The sequence below is a fragment of the Idiotropiscis lumnitzeri genome, unplaced genomic scaffold, assembly GCF_059441095.1.
Source record: "Idiotropiscis lumnitzeri isolate Australia: NSW breed Sydney's pygmy pipehorse unplaced genomic scaffold, RoL_Ilum_1.0 HiC_scaffold_26, whole genome shotgun sequence".
In the NCBI taxonomy this organism is placed as follows: Eukaryota; Metazoa; Chordata; class Actinopteri; order Syngnathiformes; family Syngnathidae; genus Idiotropiscis; species Idiotropiscis lumnitzeri.
Window position 1 is genome coordinate 151,735 of NW_028283564.1, and position 7,307 is coordinate 159,041.

General features: G+C 38.1%; 2 long non-coding RNA genes across 2 annotated transcripts; both read left to right on the plus strand.

Annotated features, from left to right (window-relative positions):
* The first annotated feature begins 429 nt into the window (after window positions 1-429).
* On the plus strand, window positions 430-6,090 carry LOC148315987 (uncharacterized). The gene is made up of 6 exons (XR_015840454.1): window positions 430-499; window positions 1,157-1,276; window positions 1,884-2,047; window positions 2,391-2,579; window positions 4,854-4,949; window positions 5,945-6,090. It is a non-coding gene; the product is annotated as an uncharacterized LOC148315987 (long non-coding RNA).
* Window positions 6,091-6,095: 5 nt separating this feature from the next.
* LOC148315988 (uncharacterized) lies at window positions 6,096-7,007 on the plus strand. The gene is made up of 2 exons (XR_015840455.1): window positions 6,096-6,161; window positions 6,269-7,007. It is a non-coding gene; the product is annotated as an uncharacterized LOC148315988 (long non-coding RNA).
* The last annotated feature ends 300 nt before the right edge of the window (window positions 7,008-7,307 follow it).

Consider the following 7,307-nt stretch of genomic DNA (forward strand, 5'->3'; position numbering starts at 1 on the left):
CACTGCTTGGGTTAGTTTGACCCACCTTGAGATCCGTTCCCACTCAGTGACAGTGTCTACAAGCCACTGCCACCAGGCCAGTGAACCCAACGTCCAGGCAGTGACAAAAAACGTGATCAAATTACATTGCTCATCATCAGGTGTTTGTGAGACGCTCTTTGTATGTTTCCTCAATTAAGACCTGTTTTCCATTGGTGTATTTGAAAAAAGTGGTGAACCTGTTAAATTCACTACAAAACGTTAAGAAGATGAAAGTAATGTTTGAAGGAATATTATTTTTCTATCAACGTGCCGGCGGGCGGGCACAGATAGAGAGTGATAAAGCAGCACCACCCGCGCGGGGCGTGCTGACGAAAAGGCAAGCGCTCCTCCTCTCATCGCGTCCTTATTAAGACAGAAAAAAGACGCTGTTGAATTTGACCTATTCGCAGTTCGAGCAGGTGCTTAACGCTGGAGAATATCACCACTTCGAAGTTCGAACTGCTGTTGAAACGGAGAGGTAAGTGTTTTTCGTTGGGTTTTTTTCAAAACATGCGTCGAGTGCATTTGTTCATAGTTAGAGATAGTTGTGTGGAAAACACTATACAAAGTAGCACCATGGATGTGGGCCTACAACACTGGCCTAGCAAACATGTGCTCCTACATCGACATAATTGACGAGCTCCAGTTAAGCATTGAATAATTATAAAACGTCATGGTGCTTTTACTCATTTAAAGAACTAAACCGACGCGTATTGTCATCCGGTGGTCAGGTTTGCATTGAATGTGAGCACGAGGGACGCTAGCTTGTTGCGTTAGCTTTGCGGAGCTAACAGCTTGCACTTTTGTTATAGAACCACAGAATGCAAGTACCATGATAATTTCTGTCATTAATTTTTGTGTAAGACACGATGTTCACTGGTTAATTACATGATTCTTAAAGCAAAGGTTACTGTGAATGCAATTTTGGTAAGATTTTTGTAGTCACACTGCATAAATCTGTCTGTGTCTGTTTAAACTTCAATATAAACTATTATGGTTGAAATCGTTAATTGGGATGGAGGAATTGATATTTTTTTAATTTATAATTTATTTTTCTTACACTAATATTGTTAAAACTCCATTTAGCCCATAGTATTAATAATTCTCAACACAATACTGTCTTTTTTCTTTATAGAATAAACAATGCCTTCCCTGAGATGCAGGAAGTCCCCAAAGCAGGATACTATTGAACATGCAGTCAAGGGTCTGGACAAGACTGCAGAGTTAGAAGCGAAGTATATAAACTAATTTAAAGGTATGAAGTTAACGCTTTTGCTAAGATATATTATTGTTTTCTGATAACCAAGCTGACATCGTTTTTTAAGTGGTTATTTTACATTAAGAGTGTCTTGACCTTTTCTTTTGCCACTTTTGTCAGTTTCAAGTTATTTCAGTGAGTGTGAAACCTGATGGTAGGAGTTCTATCTAAATTAAGGCTGTACTTGATGACGCCCTCCGGCATTTTTATACCACAATAGACCGGTGAACAAGTCCGATATTGATAGTCTAGTGTAAAGCACGTAATACGTCACAGAGATCACGTGACGCGATCCAATATGACTGTGTACAGTGTATGTCATTGTTTTGAAACTAAATAATCTTAAAGTTTTTTTTTTACGTAACCAGGTGCAATTGACATTTGTACTTTCAGTCCTAATACATACTGGCTAATGCAATGCTGGAAAATGAATTTTGGCTGGTCTGTTCCTTTAAAATCATAAAGAAGGGCTCTGCTCTATCCCTCACAAGAAGCAATGTTTCAAACCACCCTACATTAGTATAGTGGCACAAATGAATATGATGACTCCTTATTTGTGTGCTTAAAAATATGACGAAGCTAACTTGATTTCCCTGTTAACTAGGTCGAGGAGTATTTACCAAGGCCCCTTTCAGGAAAGACGACTTTATTCTTTATTATGGAGTACAGAGGAAAATTGATAGATTCTGATGAATCTCAACGCAGGAAGATGGATGGAAGAGGCACTGTCTTTTTGTTTGACTTCCGCCGGCAAGAAAAAACTTGGAGGTGAGGCAAAGATTGAGATGTTATCTTATTTTTGTTTTTATTTAAAAAAATAAACACATACTCATCCCATAAGTGTTAGGGGAAAAATCATTCTCTAAGCAAAAATGTATAATTACTTTTATTCATGCGTTGAATCTGTACAAATGAAAATATAGATCATGAAGTCTCAAAGACAAGCTGTTAATAGGGTCTGATTCCAATAGAAATTTCTTGTATGATTTGATTTAGATTTAAAAATTGTGGATTTCCTATTTTTATGTTTTGTGTACACAAGATTGTCTCAAAGATTAATTTCTGACATTGATTGAATAATTGTTTTTTTTTTTTTTTAATCTATTTTAAGTGTTGATGCAGCTCAAGAAGATGGCAGTCTGGGAAGACTGGTTAATGATGACCACATGCACCCCAACTGTAAAATGAAGAAGATGACAACAGAGGACAGACCACACCTCTGTCTGTTTGCGCTCCGAGACATTGATGTTGGCGAAGAAATAACTTAAGACTATGGACCAGCTGGCCTTGGAGAACACAGGTTTGTAAGATGCATCTTTAAGTACAATAACAGAGCCCACTTGTGGTGTTCTGGTGATGTAGTTTCCAATTAGTTTGGCAATCTAATAAATGTATGTGAGGTTTCTATGGAAGTTGAACATGCTGACTGACTGGGGGAGTTCTCCATTGTCCACTATCTGTAATTCAAATTTGTGGGTCTGAGTCAAAGTTTGGCTCTGCAGGAACAACGAACTGGTCAGGGAGTGACAGTATTACAAAGTTCTGCGTTACTCCTTTCTGGGCGGTGGCCCTGTTAGGCCATCATATGCCATATTGCAAATATCCCCATTGTGGGACTAATTAAGGACATCTTTATGTTGTGGTTTCCCTACCAGAACCAGCACCAACCCTGTATATTCATGATATAAAACACTGTTTCAATTTGATATTTAGCCTTTCTATACTGTAAAAATAGAAGACCCCAGGCTTTCCTGCGCGCCCTTGCCCAATTGGTGGTGTTCAGGAGACAACCTGGGACTGAAATATCAGTCACAACCAGTGTTGTTTTCGTCACTGATGACTATGACGAAAATACTTCGTTAACGCCCCTTTTTTAATGACGATGACAAGCTATACGAGGTTCTTTTATGACGAAAACATGACGTGATGTACATGAATTTTTTTCGTTGACTAGACAAAATTGTTAGCATGTGGTTCATAAATTATTTTATGTTGCTTTTAGTGAAATAAAGCCACAACAGTTGCCCAACAAAATGTTTTGCTTCTCTGCTTATTTTGGAGCAGTGAGTATTGATTCCACTGTTGCCACTTTTTTCTGTTTGTGATGAAGAATCCTTAGTAGTCCATCCAAAAGTCTTTGTTATTGGGTGGAAACCTTGAATGCCTTGTTTTAACTCAAATGGACTTAAACCCATCCATCCATCCATCCATCCGTTATCTGTACCGCTTCTCCTCACTAGGGTCGCGGGGGGTGTTGGAGCCTATCCCAGCTGTCTTCGGCAGTAGGCGAGGTACACCCTGAATTGGTGTCCAGCCAATCGCAGGACATGCATAGACGAACAACCATCCACGCTCACACTCATGCCTCGGGGCAATTAGAGTGTCCAAGCAACTTGCCATGCATGTTTTAAGAATATGGGAGGAAACCGGATTACCCAGAGGAAACCCACGCAGGAAGGCCGGAGCCAGAATCGTACCTACGACCTCAATATTGTGAGGCCATCATGCTAACCAGTTGGGCCACCGTGCCGCTTGGACTAAAACCTTTGTGAATAAATTGACGAAAACTAGGGTAAAACTTTTTTTGCGTTTCCGTCGATTAAAACTGGACTAAAACCCTTTTTTTAGTTTTCGTTGACTAAAACTGGACTAAAACTATAACGAATTGGGATGACTAAATGTGATGTAAACAAATCAGCACTTTGTCCAAATGACTTGGACAAAATCTAAAATGCCTGCCAAAAACAACACTGGTCACAACACGTGTCTACAGAAGATTAATTGGCATGGGCGAAATTAATTAGTTTTATTTCATTCATGAGCTTATGTTTTGTTTTGGGTGGCTAAGGCTTAAAATGTGTAAAAATCTAATCCAACCTCAAATATAATTAATTCAATAAATTTATGATGCTACTAAAACATCGAAGCAGCCTCCTCCAGGCTTTACAGACTCAGAAATGGAGGTATGCGTATCGTGTGCTCATCCTGTCGTGTCTCGAGATGTTAAAATTGCAGTTAGATAGACGTGTGCTGATTAGACAAGACTTCTAATATATCTGGTGTCACAGGATATTTGTCAGTGAATGTGTATGTCTGGTTTGAGGCTCACTCAGCTTTTTCTTGTGTTGTGGGGTCCAGTTGAGTTGAATTGCGAGTCAGGTATGTTGGCCATCTGACACCCAACTGTCAGGTTTGCGTTCGTGGGGACCCCGTAGAGCCATTTTTATTGTTGACATAAATCATAGCTAATCATCTTTTCCTTCATTATCATATGAAATACAGTTAGGAGTTGTATGTGCCTTTACTATGTTATAATCTTAGAACCTACCAGCCACTACAGCTGTCCGACAAGAAGACTTTTGGCTGTCCTGTGCTCCATTGCGGCCCTGGTGGCGTTCAAAAGACAACCTGTGACTGAAATATCAGTCACAACATATCTCTACTGAAGATTAATTGTCATGCGCTAAAGTAATTGGTTTTGTTTCATTCGTGAACTTGTTCTTTAAAATGTGTAAAATTCTGATCCATTTTCTTTTTTTTAATTCATTAAATTAATATTCAACTTGTTCATTAGGATGGAGGACAACCGACAATGACTGAATCGGCTGAGGTTGATGCCACCAGAACATCGAAGCAGCCTTCTCAAGGTTTGACAGACTCTGAAAAGGAGGTATGCGTATCATGTGGTCATCCTGTCGTGTCTTGAGATGTTAAAATTACAGTTAGATAGACCTGTGCTGGTTGGACAAGTTTTCTAATATATCTGGACATAAATCGTAGCTAATAATATTTTCCCTCATCATCATATGATATACAGTTATGCGTAGTGTATGTCTTTACTATGTTACAATCTAAGAACCTACCAGCCACTACAGTTCTCTCATTGGGAGACTTAAGCTTTCGTCAGGCTGTCGACTGCTGCATTGCCCTCTTATTGGCTTTAAGTACACAACCTGTAACTGAATTATCTGTCAGAACAGAACCTATGTGTCCACAGCAGGTGATTTGGCATGTGGATTCTTCAGATTTTTAGAAAATAGGTAAAATTGTGATCAAAAGTTTAAAATGTATAAAATTCTGGTATAGTTTGCAATAGTATATCTATTAAATCATTTCAAAACTTCTTAACAAGGATGGAGAACATTGGCTGTGACCGAATTGGTTGAGGTTTACATTACCAGGACCATTGAGCAGCCTCCTCGGGATCTACAAATTTAGGAATGAAGATATGCATCCCATGTTACAATCCTGTTATGGCCCGAGGTTTTGACGTTGCAGTTACATATTGGGCTGGGCGATATGGCTGATAAGTACATAGCGATATAAGTATTTCATATGGGTCCATCGATACACATTGAATTCTTTTTTCATATTATTTTATTCATTATTTTTTTTATTTTCCAATATTTTCACTGCCCTGTTAAAAAAACATTTAATGTAGTTTTCCTCCCGGGAGCTTTTTGTTACGGTCAATTAAGTGTTTTTGTTAAATATAGCTGCGTAGAATAATTATATGCATTATTATCGTACCACAATGTTTTGGTTTTGCAAATAATTTCCTAAAATCATTCTAATTTTGTTATTACATTATTTTGTCATAATATCATTCATCAATATTTTAGTTTTTTTTTTTTTCAAATAGAATTAAGACCTTTTTCTGTGCAGATTCCTCTGGGGATTAAGTATTTAATGGGTTCTCAATTTTCTCTTGGACTCTGATGCAACCCAGTCTCCTCCCTTGGACAAAAAATATGGGCTGAATCTTCCTTGGAATAACGACACAGATTCTGACGAATCATTGTCAAATCCTGCCCCCGAACTTTGTGCCTCAGACCCAGACCATATTACTATCCCAAGGCTCAGGAGGACCAAAAGTATACAGGTAAACAACCCATATAGATTTCAGGGAATCTTACAAGCAAATTGCATATATTTTATTGGTCTCCTGCCTTCTATCCTTTATATTTCGTTGTTGTTGTTGTTTTTTAGATTAAAAAAACAGGCTGACTTTGGAATGGATAAGCATTATTACTCCAACTCAGATGACAGTGGAGATGAATATATTCCGGATACAAGTGAGGCCTCTGATTCAGACGGAAGTGAATCTTTGAAAATTGTGGACCCTCTCTTGAAGTCTAAGAATGCCTTCAGAGATTTTTCTCCCACACCACGAATCTCAAAAGCCACCTCAACGCAGGTTGTTAATCAAGGGCGTTCACCCGTTCGGAGGAGTAGCAGCACTGGTGTGATTCTTGAATTCTATGGCTCTTCAAATATTTGTGCAGTTTAACACAAATCATCCAAAATAGAATTCAAGCACATCTGTGACAGAAATTCAAATTCAGAAGTCAAAGAGAGAGAACAAAAAAAAAATCTAATGCTGCCCTTCTTCCGAAGACATATACTGTAAACATTAAATGTATGTTAGGACAATCTTGAAAAAAGTATTAGAACACCCTTTACTTTTATTTCTTGTTAATTTTATTAACCAAAATATGTCCATTTTTATTACAGATTAATGAATACAAAATTAAAACTCTAATCAGCTACTTTTTAATCGTTATATTTGTATAAACAAATGTTATACATCTGTGTGTTAACTTATACAAGAAATGACGGAAAAGCAAGGGTGGTTTAGTATTTTTTTATCGTATATAGTCTGTATAATATCTTTAACCTATGCTGATGCTGTTTAATACTGATTTAAATAATAATAATAATGTCATAATCTGTTGGTTTTACATGAACAAAACCTTTCAAGCACTTTTTAAAATTCTAAATACTACCTCTTGTCAGTAAGTTGGTTCACAGCACTGCCTTGGAGTGAAAGTGTGTAGTGCTGAGACAGTCGGTATGTGCTGAGTCGTCTGACGTTTGTGTGACTGGTACCCAGGAAGGTAGCAAAACCAGGCAGTGTGTATGTCGTACCCAGGAAGGCAGAGAAACCAAGCAATATGTATGTGGTACCCACGAAGGCAGAGAAACTAAGCAGTGTGTATGTGGTACCCGGGAAGGTAGCAAAACCAGG